This window comes from Panthera uncia (assembly GCF_023721935.1).
Source record: "Panthera uncia isolate 11264 chromosome A3 unlocalized genomic scaffold, Puncia_PCG_1.0 HiC_scaffold_11, whole genome shotgun sequence".
NCBI classification, from domain to species: domain Eukaryota; kingdom Metazoa; phylum Chordata; class Mammalia; order Carnivora; family Felidae; genus Panthera; species Panthera uncia.
This window is the reverse complement of record NW_026057578.1, coordinates 80,217,445-80,230,928: the sequence shown is the minus strand read 5'-3', so window position 1 is coordinate 80,230,928 and position 13,484 is coordinate 80,217,445. Positions and strand designations below refer to the sequence as shown.

General features: G+C 48.1%; 1 long non-coding RNA gene across 1 annotated transcript; it reads right to left on the bottom strand.

The window, feature by feature from the left end:
* Positions 1–1,647: 1,647 nt before the first annotated feature.
* Positions 1,648–11,975, bottom strand: LOC125936279 (uncharacterized). The gene is made up of 3 exons (XR_007461982.1): positions 11,769–11,975; positions 8,407–8,531; positions 1,648–1,810 (listed from the first exon to the last, which is right to left on the bottom strand). It is a non-coding gene; the product is annotated as an uncharacterized LOC125936279 (long non-coding RNA).
* Positions 11,976–13,484: the final 1,509 nt, after the last annotated feature.

The window sequence follows — 13,484 nt, the reverse complement described above, 5'->3', positions numbered from 1 at the left end:
TGCCACTTCCCTAACCCCACACACCTTTAAGTGACAAGAGACTTAGGAGTGATAGGGGGTTATCACAGAACATTCCCATCCTTTTGTCAGAGCCTGAGAGCCCCTTGGAGCAAATGACTCTACAGAAATTCAATCAGAATGGAAGAATAGGCAGAAGCAAACTGAGGGGCAGGCTGGGAGCTATGTCTCCCTCACAAACATTCTCCACACTGATAGGTACTAATCTAGTAAAAAGAAATAGGACAATGACATAAAGTACATAGCCAGTGGCTGGCACATAGGAAGTGTATCAGTTAGCTCTTTCCGTTTAACCGTCCAAAACTTAGTGGCTTAAAACAACAACCGTTATTTAGCTCATGATTCTGCAGTTCGGCGTATTTAGGCTGGCTCGCTCACTCTCTGCAGTCAGCTGGTCTAGGATGGCCTCCGCTGGGGCCACTCCTCTGCACACCGTGGCCCCTCTTTCTCTGGCAGGGTAGCCCAGCCCATTCACACAAGTTCCCAGAGAGAAATAGGCGCGTTCTCCTGAGGCGTAGACCGGGAACCGAACACACGCTATCTACTGCACTGTCCTGGGCAAAGTAAGTCACTAGCACAGCCTGAATTCAAAGAGTGGAGAAACAGGCTGTTGCTGTTGGTGGGAGCGGCTGAGAAGTCATCTTGCAAAGCGGTGCTTACAAAGGGAATGAGGAAAGATTGTGGCCATTTGTGCAATCTACTTCTGCGGACACCGGTATATTCTGTGAGTACGTAGAGTTTTTCTACCATTTCCAAAAGGAATGATATTGACGTGTCAGTTGCCACGCCTAGGATGAAAAGACACTCGAAAAGCAAGACCATCAGACTGATACAGAAGGTAGTCAGAGGGTAACACCTTTGTTCATGTGCTGGTTTCCCCTAAAGCCAACCCCCGTGCCCAGGGTCCCTCCTCTGATCCAGCCTCCCTTCCCCCTCCCCTTGATGGGAGGACCTGGGTGGGCCTTACCCAAGTCCAGAGGCCTGCCTTCAAGACATGTGTGGTTAAGGTGACTTTTTCCATCTTTCATGAAGCTCCCCATCTAGCAATCCTGTGTTCTTGTTTTCTGCTGTCTTCTTGGAGTCATTTCAGTCTCTCCGGCAAGAATGGACCCTCTGTCAGTTAGAGGTTCATCACCTTGATCTGAAATGTTTATGTCCGCCTTATTTGGTAGTTAGTAACATGTGGCCAGGGTCCATGAGGTCACCCTGTTTCTCAAATTGGCTGGATATTTGGAGACAAGTGTGAAGAAACCCAGGCTCTGTCTCAATGTGTACTAACTAGCTTCTGTCGCATTCTCAGGTGAGACAAATCTGTCTAGTGATTTCCCTTCAGGAGTGGGAAACGTATCCCCTCTTCCTTCTGATTCCCACCACCAGTGTTATCCCACACATATGTGCGATGCACTCATAGAACTGCATGGTTGTTTCTTCAGCAGAGCAGATACTGTTGCTTCTCATCTTCATCCACATCTGTCTTTTTCGTCACCCTTTCTACCTCAGGGTGAGCGTGGGACATCACAGTGACCTGTGAGATGGAGGTAAAGTCAGCGAAGTGAGACTTCTGGAAAAGCTTGTTTCCCTGACTTGAAAAAAACAAAACAAAACAAAACAAAAGGACCAATGAGCCCTTTGCCCTTCCTCCTTCTTCCCACTGGGAGCATTGCTGTGAGGCCAGGAATTGCAGCAGCTATTTTGTGACCATGAGGACTAGAGTCATGAGCCGAGGATGGTAGAGCAAAATTACAGAAGAGGCCTGGGTATCTGATGACGTATTTCAGCAGCTGCGCCAGCCCTAGGATTAAACAAGTTAGTGTAAGTCAACATTGGTTGGATTTTCTTCTCATTTGCAGCCAAACAAATTCTTTACTGTTACAGGCAGGATCTTTACTGGTTTCAAAGGAAAGTAGATCACAGAAATATAACTGAGAGAGCGGAGTATTTCTAAGGAAGTTCCAGAAATATATCAGTCAGAGAAATCACTGTCCATTTCAGGCTTCAAGTTTCTACTATAACTTGCCCAGAAGGGAAATAAAGCAGCATCGAGGAGGGTTAGGAGGCCACTCCCTGAAACATATTATTGTATTCTATTAAATCACAGATGCCATCAGTTGTTGTAAAATGCAGCATCGTCTTATGTATCACTGTGAAAGAAAAAAATGTTCTTAAGACCACCGCTAATTATAGGACACATGAACTCTGATTTCGGACATTTTAAAGTGGAGGGGCACCCTAGAATCAGTGAGATATAGCATGTATTTGCTCCTTTGATTATTGCCTGCCGTCCCCATTAGAGGTGACTCGTTCTCTGCTGAGTCCCCATACCTGGGATTGGGTCAGGCACAGAACAGACTCCTTCCATAAATATTTGTTATTGCATGAATCAGGGCTCAAGTCCCTGCCTGTCCAATAACTTCTCATGCCACCCTGGCTGAACAAAGCATTTCCCTTTGTGCCTCGTTTCATCGTAATGTAGTATAACTGAACCTCACCAGCACAGGAGAGATAAAAAGCCCCACATAAATGGAAAGCGGACCCACACTCTGCATCACCATGGCGATGCCTCCCAGCACCTCAGATGGATGCAGAAAGGCCTCATTCTCCATCATCGCTAGAAACCCCACTTTCCCCAGGGCCTGATTCCTTCTAAGGCTCTGGGATTAACCCTTTCCAGCCGAGACTTTTCCAACCCTCTGGGTTACTCAGTGTGCTCCCTACAAATGGACAAGAGCAGAGGAAATATGCAAGTGCGTTCAAGCACAGAGATGGAGTTTTGTAACTTTCCTGAATTTCTCCAGGAAGTCAACATGCCAGTGTGTCATTGACACAAAATATCTTTCAGTAACATCAGCCTGCATCTCTCAGAGGGATAGTCTTGCCTAATCAAAATCACTGAGCTGAGGAGGAGGAGGGCTATGTGTGCCCTCAGAAACAGTAAAGATAATGGTAATAACTTACACATAGCAAGTGACAAACCCTTTGTATATGTCTCCTCATGTAAACGTCAACAAAAACTTGTGGGATAAGAAGTATCATTTTCCCCTTTTTTTACAGGAAGGGAAATTACAGGAAGAGGCATAGAGATGTTAAGTCACAGTAAGTAGCCCAGCCTGGCTTTGAACTCAGAGTCTGTGCTCATTATGGTCTACTGCTTTGTAACTGCCTTCCACTGGGTACCTAGGTCACGCTAGGCTTTGTGCCTGGCACCAAGGCACAGAGAGGAATAAAGCCCAGTACCTTCTCTGAAAAAGTTCATGCTCTGGTGGAGAAGAGAGGCCTGCTGACAGAAACAGGCAGAGATGGGTACACAAAGGGTCACAGGGACACAAAAGAACGAGAAAAAGGGCTGCGCCTGGGCGTAATCAAGGAAGGCTTCACAGAGGAGGTGGGTTTGAGCAGGGGATTGAAGAGAAAGTAGGAATTTGTTTAGTAGACAAAGGAGGCTCAGAGGATCCCAGGGAGCAGCTTCTTGAACGCTGGATCTGGGGAAAGGGAGGAGGCAGAAGTCAGGGCTGAAAATAAGGGAAGGGGCTCCATAGGGAGAGAGTTTCCCTGCCTTGGTCAGGGAGCCTGGGAAGGATATAATCAGCAGAGTAACAGGGTTGCCTTACATTTTGGAGAGAGTTTTCAAGTAGCTGCACTGGGGTGATTGTGGGGAGAAGAAGAGAGAACCGCATCAGAGTGGACCGTGAATATTATGTTCCATGAATAACACGGTCAAATGGAGACGAGAAAGGTGGACAGACACGTAGACCAATTTCGGCTTCAAGTAGAGAAGGGGATGGACATCCATGCCTACAAGACTCTCACACAAACTGTGTAGGCCTTCCGTATGTTCACGTGGAATGACAACGGTTTCTGGCAAGGTCTCTACTCCCACTTCTAAAACACCACCATTTATCTCTCTGATGCCTGAAATTCCACCTCCAGATACTACTCCTCTGGGTTAAACGCTGACCTTACTTTTTCAGGGTTTTCTTGTTTTTTCCAAAGTGATTCTTTTACTTATTTTTTAAATTTCCAAAGTGGCCTACGTTTCTTACAGAGAAAGGAAACTTAAAAACATACTAAAAAAAAAAAAAAAAAAAGAAAGAAAGAAAGAAAGAAAGAAAGAAAAAAAAACATACTGAAGATGTCCTATGTTTCCTTCCTGACTGTGGCTGAGAAAAACAAAAACAAAAACAAAAACTCCTCCATTTCCTAGACTTTTTTTTTTGTAGTCAGGTGTGACTATGTGACTAGATTCTGGCAATGATGTAAGCAGGAGTGTTCTGTGGGACTCCTGATAAGGCTGCTTAAAGGGATTTGACTCAGCAGGAAGTGGGAGAGAGCTTTAGTCTTTCTTTTCTTCCTTCCAGCCTGCAACCCAATGTGATGTGATGACTGGTGCTTCAGCAGCCATCTTGGATCATGAGGTAAATTTGAGGATGTTAGCCACATACCAAGATAGTGATCAAGAGGCCACACTAATACCAGTCCCTGGACTGCTCAACTCTTAGATAGGAAAGAAATACTTTTCCATGTATTAAGCTGCTCTTATTTTGGTATTCTGCCACATGCTGCTGAACCAAATTTGGTATGACACATGAACCATGCTGTCTTTTAGAGAAACTGGCCCAATTGGAATCACCTATGGGCTATATGAAGCCAGGTCCTCCCTCTCAGGACTTAGGAATTAGGTTAGAAAAACTCTAGTTAGTCGGTGTTGAGGCTTGACATAGAAAGTCACACACTTGTGAGGTTCTGAGGCCACCATTTTAGGGCAGCCACTATGGGGCCGTGTGCTGATAACTGCATGTTTTTTTCACACAGTCTGCTGAGAGAAAAGATTGAAGTAGACACAGGCAGGAGAGATGAGAGACCATGGAACCCTGGAGAGTGAGAGAGAGTTGGAGACGGCAGCTACCTGAGAACATTTCTGTTCCCTTGAGGTCATAACTGTACTATCTGCAATCAAGTTTCATGTGAATGCCAGTTTCTTATTAATGAGCCTTTTCTTTTAAACCTAAGCCAGCTTGAGAGCACCAGGGTGGCTCAGTAGATTGAGCATCTGACTCTTGATTTTGGCTCAGGTCAGGATCCCAGGTTCACGAATTCAAGCCCCCGCATTGGGCTCCGTGCTGAGAACGTGAACCCTGCTTGGGATTCTCTCTCTCCCTCTCGCTCTGCCCTTCCCCTGCTCTCTCTCTCCCAAATAAATAAACTTAAAAAAAAAATTCTCTCCACTCGCACTAAGATAAAAAGAAAAAAAAAGAAAAGATTAAAAAAAAATGAACGTAAGCCAATTTGAGTGAATTTCTGTTTCTTGCAATTAACAGACACCTAACACAACCCTACAACCTGACCTGTAATTTCCTTTTTAACTTTCTAGGTTCCCTTTTAAGATGCAAATGCTCCTGAGGAAGTAATGCCTACGTCACTAACGTCACTAACGCTTTAGGACAAATGACTTGTCATCTTCCTGAGTGGAGGAAGTGAAGCAGGAGGCTGGCAGCACCAGGAGCTGCGGGTGAGCAGATATCCAAGGGGTGGGCCTTTCCAGGGACAGACCTGCCCGTCCTCATGGTTGTGCTTTGGCTCAGCCCCGCATCCAGAGCTCTCTCCCTGCCCTCAGGTCTGCAGGAGTTGGCTATAAAATTCCTGGAGAGAGCTGTTCCAAAGCACAGGGGTATAATACAGAAGGTGAAGAATTAGCTGGAAGTCTGATCTCTTCAGACCGGGTCTGCAGCCCGTACCCAGTTCCGCAGAAATTCAAGACTGTTAATTTTTGTTCCATCTACAAAGAGTATGGAATTTCTTTATTTTGTTGCACCAAAAACTTGCCATCCCACGATTTAGTCATTTCTCCCACCTTCTCATGTCCCAGGTGACAAACTGTTAATTAACAAGAAGAAAAAAAAAAAAATCAGCATTCCTAGTTACCTACCAAAACAAGTGGCTTTTTTAATGGCTGGCTTTCGGGAAGGCTGTCGAAAACACCTATACCCTCAAAGCAAGTGCCCAAGCCACACTTTACTTGAACTTACTTATACCCTTTCTCACTCCACAAGGGATCTGAGGGGGCTGTCAACTTTCTGTGTCATCAGATTACTCCAAACCTATAATGAACACTGGCCATGTGCAGAGGGCTAGAAATAGAACAATAGCACACATGAATCAAACGCTTACTGTAGGCAAGCATTGTGCTCAGGGATTAACTCATTTGGTCTGGGAGAGGTACTTCCGTGTTTCACTGAGTCGACATTACCGTCCTTTGGGAGTTGCGTCATTACGCACCGTCAAGAAAGAAAAAAAATCTGTCAATTACCTGGAAGATGCAATACCAGTCAGGATATGGAAGAGTGTGCTGTGAAAACAGAACCCCAAAGTTCAATGGCTAAAGAGGCTTATGTTCCTCTCTCCCCTTAAATGCCCATTGGCCCCACATTGTCTTCACCCTGGGACAGCCTCTATCTGGAATTTTGCTGCCTTTTTTGTTTGTTTGTTTGTTTGTTTAAAGTTTATTTATTTTGAGAGAGAGAGAGCACTCACCCAAGCAGTGGAAGGGCAGAGAGAGAGAGAGAGAGAGAGAGAGAATCCCAAGCACGCTCCCCACAGTTAGCACAAGCCTGACGTGAGGCTTGGACTCACGAACGGTGAGATCATGAACTGAGCCAGAATCAGGAAACGGACGCTTAACAGACCGAGCCACCCAGGTGCCCCACTAGCTGTCTTTTAAAGCTTCACCCAGGATGTGACACATGACACTTCCTTACACACCCCATTGGCCAGAGCAAGTCACAGGGCCACTCCCCCCAGCTCAGCAGATGGGATGCATGCTCCTGTAGAGAGGGGCATTGTAGCAAACAGTATTACAATTCCCTATTTCTGTATCGATTGGAAGACATATCCTGCCATAGCCCAGTTCCAGGGATATTAAAAGGTAAAAAACTGTACATCCTGGAGTGATGAAAAATGGAACTACCATACCCAGCATACAGGTGAGGAAAGGAGGCTCAGGTGAGTCACACAATGCCCTTGAGACCTTGGAGTGAAAGAGCAGAGGCTTCAGCCCAGGTATTGCCAACCCCACCTTTAACTCAGCCCCAGTGAACCCTCATGGAGGTGCAGGGTCTGTCAGGTGCTGGGGAAGCCTTGGGTACCCCTAAATTACCCTCCATGTATTAATCTCTTTCTTAAAAAAAACTAAACAAAACAAAAAAACCCTCTTTTCTTCAAATGTATTGAACTAGCACTAGGCTAGCTACGATACTGAGGACTAAGTCTTTAGTTCCCTTAAACAAAATGTCCCAGGTCAGCCAGGGGTCAAAAGGAAGATTCACAGAGGTCAGCTGTTAGCTGTGGAAAGAAAGACATGCACTCAGAGGCTAAGATACACGTGACCCCTTCCAATACAGGGCTGGCCCTGACCCTGGTAAACCATCCCATAAAGAGATGACTATTTACTCTAGGCAGAGGCCTGGTGGGTGTGGGTCGAGTGCCAGGAAGCCAGTGAGCTGGCCATTGGAATGTGAGTGTGGGAGGGGTGGGGGGAAGTGGCCACTGGCTTCCACTGAGTCACAGAGGACTGAGTCCGGGAGGGTGGCTGGCCCCACTTGGTGCAGCAGGAAGAAGCAAGGTCAGAAGAGTCAGAGATTGGGTGGGGCAGGGAGGGGAGGCTGGCTGTCTCAGGCCCCAGCGGATCTCAGAGGTGGCTGGCAAGCAGGCCTCTGATGAAAACACTGCCCAGCGAACACCCCCCGGGATCCAGTTGGTGATCCAGAAGGCTCCTTCTGGGATGTAAATCAGGGTTGCCATGAGAACATCCAGAACCTTGCCTTTGTCTGGTTTGAAATTCTAAAGTTGCTGGGCTAGGGCGTCCAGTACAGATGCTGAAAAGTAAGACTTAGGGTCCTTCAGCTGCCACTCCTCCCCAGGGCGAGAATCTCAAGCATGAGCAAGCTTCGAGACATTTTAAAAATGGGAAGTAAGAAAAGCTGAGGCTTAGAAGCCAGTCGAAAGAATAGAATGGTTGGAGGGGATGCGGACAGAATGCGAAAATGAAATAACGCCAGCTATAGGACGGACTGCTGGTTAGTCACGGTGTAATGTGAGTGTGCAGTCCCAGCTCTGCTTTATAAAGTGGAAAGGGATTACCGTGGAGAGAGGAAGTGTGCGGCCAGTCAGACAGCTGCCGGCCTCCTGCAGAGCTCAGGGCCCTGCCTTCACCAGCAGAAACCCAAGCTCCCTGCCCCAGGACCCGTGGAGAGAGAGTTCGCTCCTGCCCTCTGCCCCACGGGCCCCCAACCTCCACAGCACTCTTCTGGACCCACCCTCTGGCCTGTGTGGCCACTATCCCTGCTCCTGTCTCTGTAGAGCCTTCTTTCTCCTCCTCCTCTTCCTCCTCCTCACCTGGGCCGCTCGCTCTCCTCTCCATCCTTCAAGGCCATCCTCCAGAATCACTCCAGCCCTCACTGAACACTGCTGTGTCCATTCCTGGGGCTCCTTTGACTACAAGTGTGGGCACCCGGCTTGCACTGGTGAAAAATAAAAAGCAGGGAAAGCAGATGACTAGGGAACGGAAGCGTTTTCCTCAGCCTTCTTAGGGCCCCTGGCCGTGTCTGAAAATTAGACTGACAAAGACAGGTTAACCGCAGAAAAGCATACAGGTTTAGTTCATCTAAGTCTTGTGTGACACAGGAACCTTCATAAGGAAATGAAGACCTGAAGAAACCTGAGTATTTTATGCTAGGTTTGACGAAGAGTGGACAGTCACAGAGGAGTAAGATAAAGGAGTAGAGGAGTATGAGGTATTGTAGTAAACTGGGGGGAAACTTAGTAAGGCCTCGTTGTAGGGTTCTTCTTGGCGTCCCTTCGTCATCAGAGATAAGGATGCTTCTTTTGGGGTGCTGGGGTGGCTCAGCTGATTGAGCGTCTGACTCTTGATTTCAGCCCAGGTCATGATCTCATAGTATGTGAGTTCAAGTCTCAAATCAGGCTCTGAGCTGACAGCATGGAGCCTGCTTGGGATTCTCTCTCTCTCCCCGCCTTTCTCTCTGCCCTTCCCCAACTCACGATCTCTCTCTCTTTCTCTCCCTCTCTTTTTCTCAAAATAAATAAATAAACAAAAAAAGGATGCCACTTTCCTCTGAGTATAGCAAGGGCACCTTGCACATGAGGGTTTTATGATTTGTTTCAGGGAACAGTCTTGGTGGGGGGGGGGGGCGGTGGAGGGGAGGGTGGCACTGGGAGTGACTTTCCTGCTTCTGCTTTTTTCTCCCCAGTTCCCTCAGGCTAAAATATTCAATATGCTAAGATGCCATATTTTGGGGTAGCATGTCCTTCCCATCATAACCAACCTGAGGAAACTTCCAAGCTAGATCCTGTGGCCTCAGGGTGGAGGTGGGGGGCTGGGAGGATGCTGGTCAGCTAGAGACTTAAACTCCATCTGTCTGTCTCTCCCTGCCTGGTGCCTCCTCGTATGTTTTTCTCTTTAGGTTCGTTTCCTCCTGTCAAGCTGGCTGCCCCCTAAGGCAGGAACATGGCCTTGCTACTCCGTTTTTCCCCTTCCATCCTCAAAACGAGAAGTGACCTCTTCCTGTGCTACCTGGTGGCACCCTCCCCAGTGGCTGGGGCTGTGAAGCCTTTGAAGAGAATTGGAAGGCGGCTGGGGCTCAGAAGCCCAGGGCAGTCGAACTGCACAGATCATTATTGTCATATCTGCTAATGGTTGTGGGTGTTGAGGCCTCACTTACTCTGTGAGCTCCTCGTGGGGCTTCTTTCCTGTGCTTGTTGTGCTGTCCCCCAATAAGCGGGCCCTCGGTAAATGTTTGCTCGCTGGCTGATGAACTGTCAACACCCACAAGCCTGGCCAGGACCACTGATCACTGAAACGAGACCTAACTGTGAAGAATCCTCAGATCTTAGAGTAGAATCCTCAGGATCTTCCAGGCTCTTTGGAAATCCAGAATAATCACGGGGGGTCCAGACCTCCTCCTGCTGCATTGCCACCATCAAGAATGAAGAGTGCCTCTCCCAGCCCGGGGCTCCCATCCCTCTCAGGGCCCAGAAAGGCAGCTTTCGTAGAGAGGTCTCCCTGGGCCAGTCCAAGGATCCCTGTTCATTTCCCTCCCACCAAAGATCCCAACCTTAAGGGCTGGGATAAAAATGGCCAGTGAGGGGTGTGGCAGCGGGCACAGTTCCTTTAGCAGAGGTGATATCAAAGTGTATTATAGAAGACAATCAAGGGTTATAATTTGTCATTTAATGCATCCATTTGAGGGGTGAGAATTTCTGCGGCTTTCGGCTATGTAATTGCTCTTTTTCCCACCCCGACATCCCAGGGTTGCCCAGCAGCGCCTCCTTGGTTCACAGCCAGCCTCTCCTCCCCACCTTCCTCAGCCCTCTCTCCTGAGAGCTTGTCTGCAGATTCAAAAAGCAAGGCGGGCTGCACTCACTCCTCAGTCTGTGAGCATTTATTGATTAATCTGTCAGTCGATAAGTACTTAGTGAGCATGTGTTGTGTGTATCAGTCATTGTGCTGGGGGCTAAGAGGACCCCTGAGAAGTGTAAAATTGGACCCACTCTCCAGGAGCTATGTCTACACAGGGAGATCCCTGAAGACACATGATACTGGACTGGATGGTCTTAAAGGTTCTTCAGGGCACTAATATTATGTGGTTATAGACCAAGTGATTAGGTTTGGGCCAGGCTCTGATGGATGGTGGGGTCTGGCTACCTGTTAGAGGGTAGGTGGGGGGGTGGGGTGGGGAGGGGTTTATTATATTCCAAGGACTGGGAAAGGCAAGAAAATGAGAAAGTACAAAGTGTGTTCGAGGCTCAGGGGGTTGACATGCTTGGATAGAGGATTTTTCTGAAGAAATGACAGGTTTGCTACAACACTGGTTAGAGCTAGTGAGTATATAACATATCTCAGGCAGAAGAGAAACAGGGAGAATTTGAGCAGGTGAAAACCTACAGTTGAATAGTTTTTACAATGGCGTTCAGACCCCACTTGCCCCCTGCTGCCTCTCTGATGGACACTGTTGGCTTTGCCCTCAACGGCCACCTCCCTCCTCTTTCTTTTTAACAGAAATCTTGGGATCCCAGACTTCAAGTACTAAAACTAGAACCACCTTGGGTAAACTTGGATGGTGGGTGACCCTATCAGGGGCTGTTGAAGTTGTTGGGAAATGCACCCCAAAATAAGGCCATTGGCCATTCCCAACACAGTCTCTAACCTCTGCAGCAGGTTACCCGGGTTTGGCGGTCCTATTACCCAGTCTGGCTAGCCTGACAGCATTTGCCCCCTTTCTCCACAGCACTGGCTTGCAATCTTCACCATGGCTCTCAAATTGCCCACCGGGCTCCCACTGTACTCCCTTTGCAGCTGATTTCCAATTTCACAGAGGAAAGAGAGACCATCAGCCAGAAAGCCCCCCATTCTCCTGCATCCTCAGAATGCATCTCCTTTCCTGCTGCCAGAAGAAGCCTTTCTCCATCTCAGTGCATTCATCAGAAATCCAGAGGCCACCCCCCTTCCCTCTGCACCCACCTATAGCGATCACCCTCTCTCACTCTCCCTCCAAGTCTCATCTGCTGCCTGTTTCTAACTTTCCCGTCAGCCTGGCCTCTGCTTCACCCTTGCTCTTGCCAAGATCTCAAAGGACCCATTACGGGGCTCCTCTCAGGCCACAGCTGGCTGCCCACGGCGCTCCTGTTGACCAACCCCTCCTTGAAGCCTGCCCTCCTCCCTTGGCCGCACCCCTTCCTACCTCTGGCTGTTCCCGTTCGGTCTGTTTCTTCTCTTTCTTTGCACTGGAAACATTGGTCTTTCCTTCTCTCCTCAATTGTATTCGCTTCTTTCGGATAATTCCATCTATAAATATGGTTTCGACTGTTACCAAATCCTGACAACTCCTCAATCTGTAGCTCAGGCCAAGACTTGTTTTCTGTGCCCTGACCTTTATGTGTTGTGAAGTCATCAGTGTGATTGTTAAAGTCTGTGATTTTGGAGTCAGATCTACAGTTGAGTCCTGGCTTATCAGCTGCGTGACTTTGGTCAGGTGTTTAAGCTCTCTCTGTGCTTCGCTTTTCTCAGTTGTGAACCAGAGATCATAATATACCAACCTTATGGGGCTGTTGAGAAGATTAAATGAGATTATGTAGAATGCTTAATATAATGTCTGGCTCATAGTAACAATCAATGCAGTTATTTTTATAGCATTCGGTTGCCTATTACTCTTTTTTTTTTTTTTTTTTTTTTTGAGCATTTGTGTCCTGAACTACCAGGCACTAAGCAATGGAAATCATTCAATCATTAAAAACAAAAAAATTTAAAGCCCCATGGGGTGGGTGTTGTAGTCTCTCTGCAGGTGAAGAAACCGAGGCTGAAAGACAAAGCATCTCATATCAGGTCACAGCTCAGCAGAGGCCAAGCTGGCCTTTGAACAGACTGATGCCAAAGTCCTTCTCAGTCACGTCAGTGAACCCATCTCTCAACATCAAATCAACACTCGTTCTCTTTTCTGCGTCTCACACTTGCCCTTCCGCTTAGAGTCCTGTTTTGCCAGAAGGATGTAGCATTTATTTTGTCAGCAAAAATCAACTCTCTCGGAGAAAGAAGGGCGTGGAGGGGGGAAGTGGTGCTAGTCTGTTCTCTCCCTCTACAGCCTCACCGCACCCATCCCATCAGGAGGCCCTATCCTCTTCTTTCCATTTAGTGCCCTTGCCCTCCCGCAGCCCCTCCAGGTCTTTCGAAGGGGTATTTGCTAAAGCCAGAGTCAGCGCCTACAATAACCTAAAGAACTGTTAAGGATCCCTGGCTGATCTTAGCCTTGCCCCCAAATCCACCCTTTGCTCTGCTGTTAGGGTCACATTGCTAACACCTAACTATGTTCATTTCATTCTCCTAAGGGTCCTCAATGCCCCCCTCCATTTCCCCAGGACAAAACGTTAGGGAGATTCAGGAAAAAGAGAAGTCCCGTGTGAAAGGTTCTGGGGCCCCTTGGAGGAAAGAGAATTGCCAAAATTAGAGCCTCGGAGTCTGTGGCCTGAAGTTTAGGTAAGCATCCTCCCACAGAGGCTGGGTTTAAGAACCCAATAGTTGTGTCCAGGTGAATCCTATTGCTCTCTGCTGCCTCCCAGCCCGCCACCGGCTGTCCCCATCACCCCAGGAGGGGTCAGTAGCGAGCAAAAGGTGTTGCCATAGGATGGGACTGGTGACCTCGCTTGTGGGCTTCCTCTCCAGTTCCCCGGGCAGAAGTCCGAAGAAAACACTCTGGCCACACAACTGGTCTTTTATTAGCATCTTTTCTGGCAGTCTCAGGGAGAATTTAGGGCTGGAGCGACTGGAAACTAGATTCTTTTTCCCCCTCTCGGGTTTGGCTCCTCCTACCCCTTGCTCCCGAGGCCAGGAGACTCCCCGGGCCGGGAGGAAGGGCTGAGGACTATTTGCTGGCCCAGCCCCTGGGCACAGGAGAGCCGCGTGG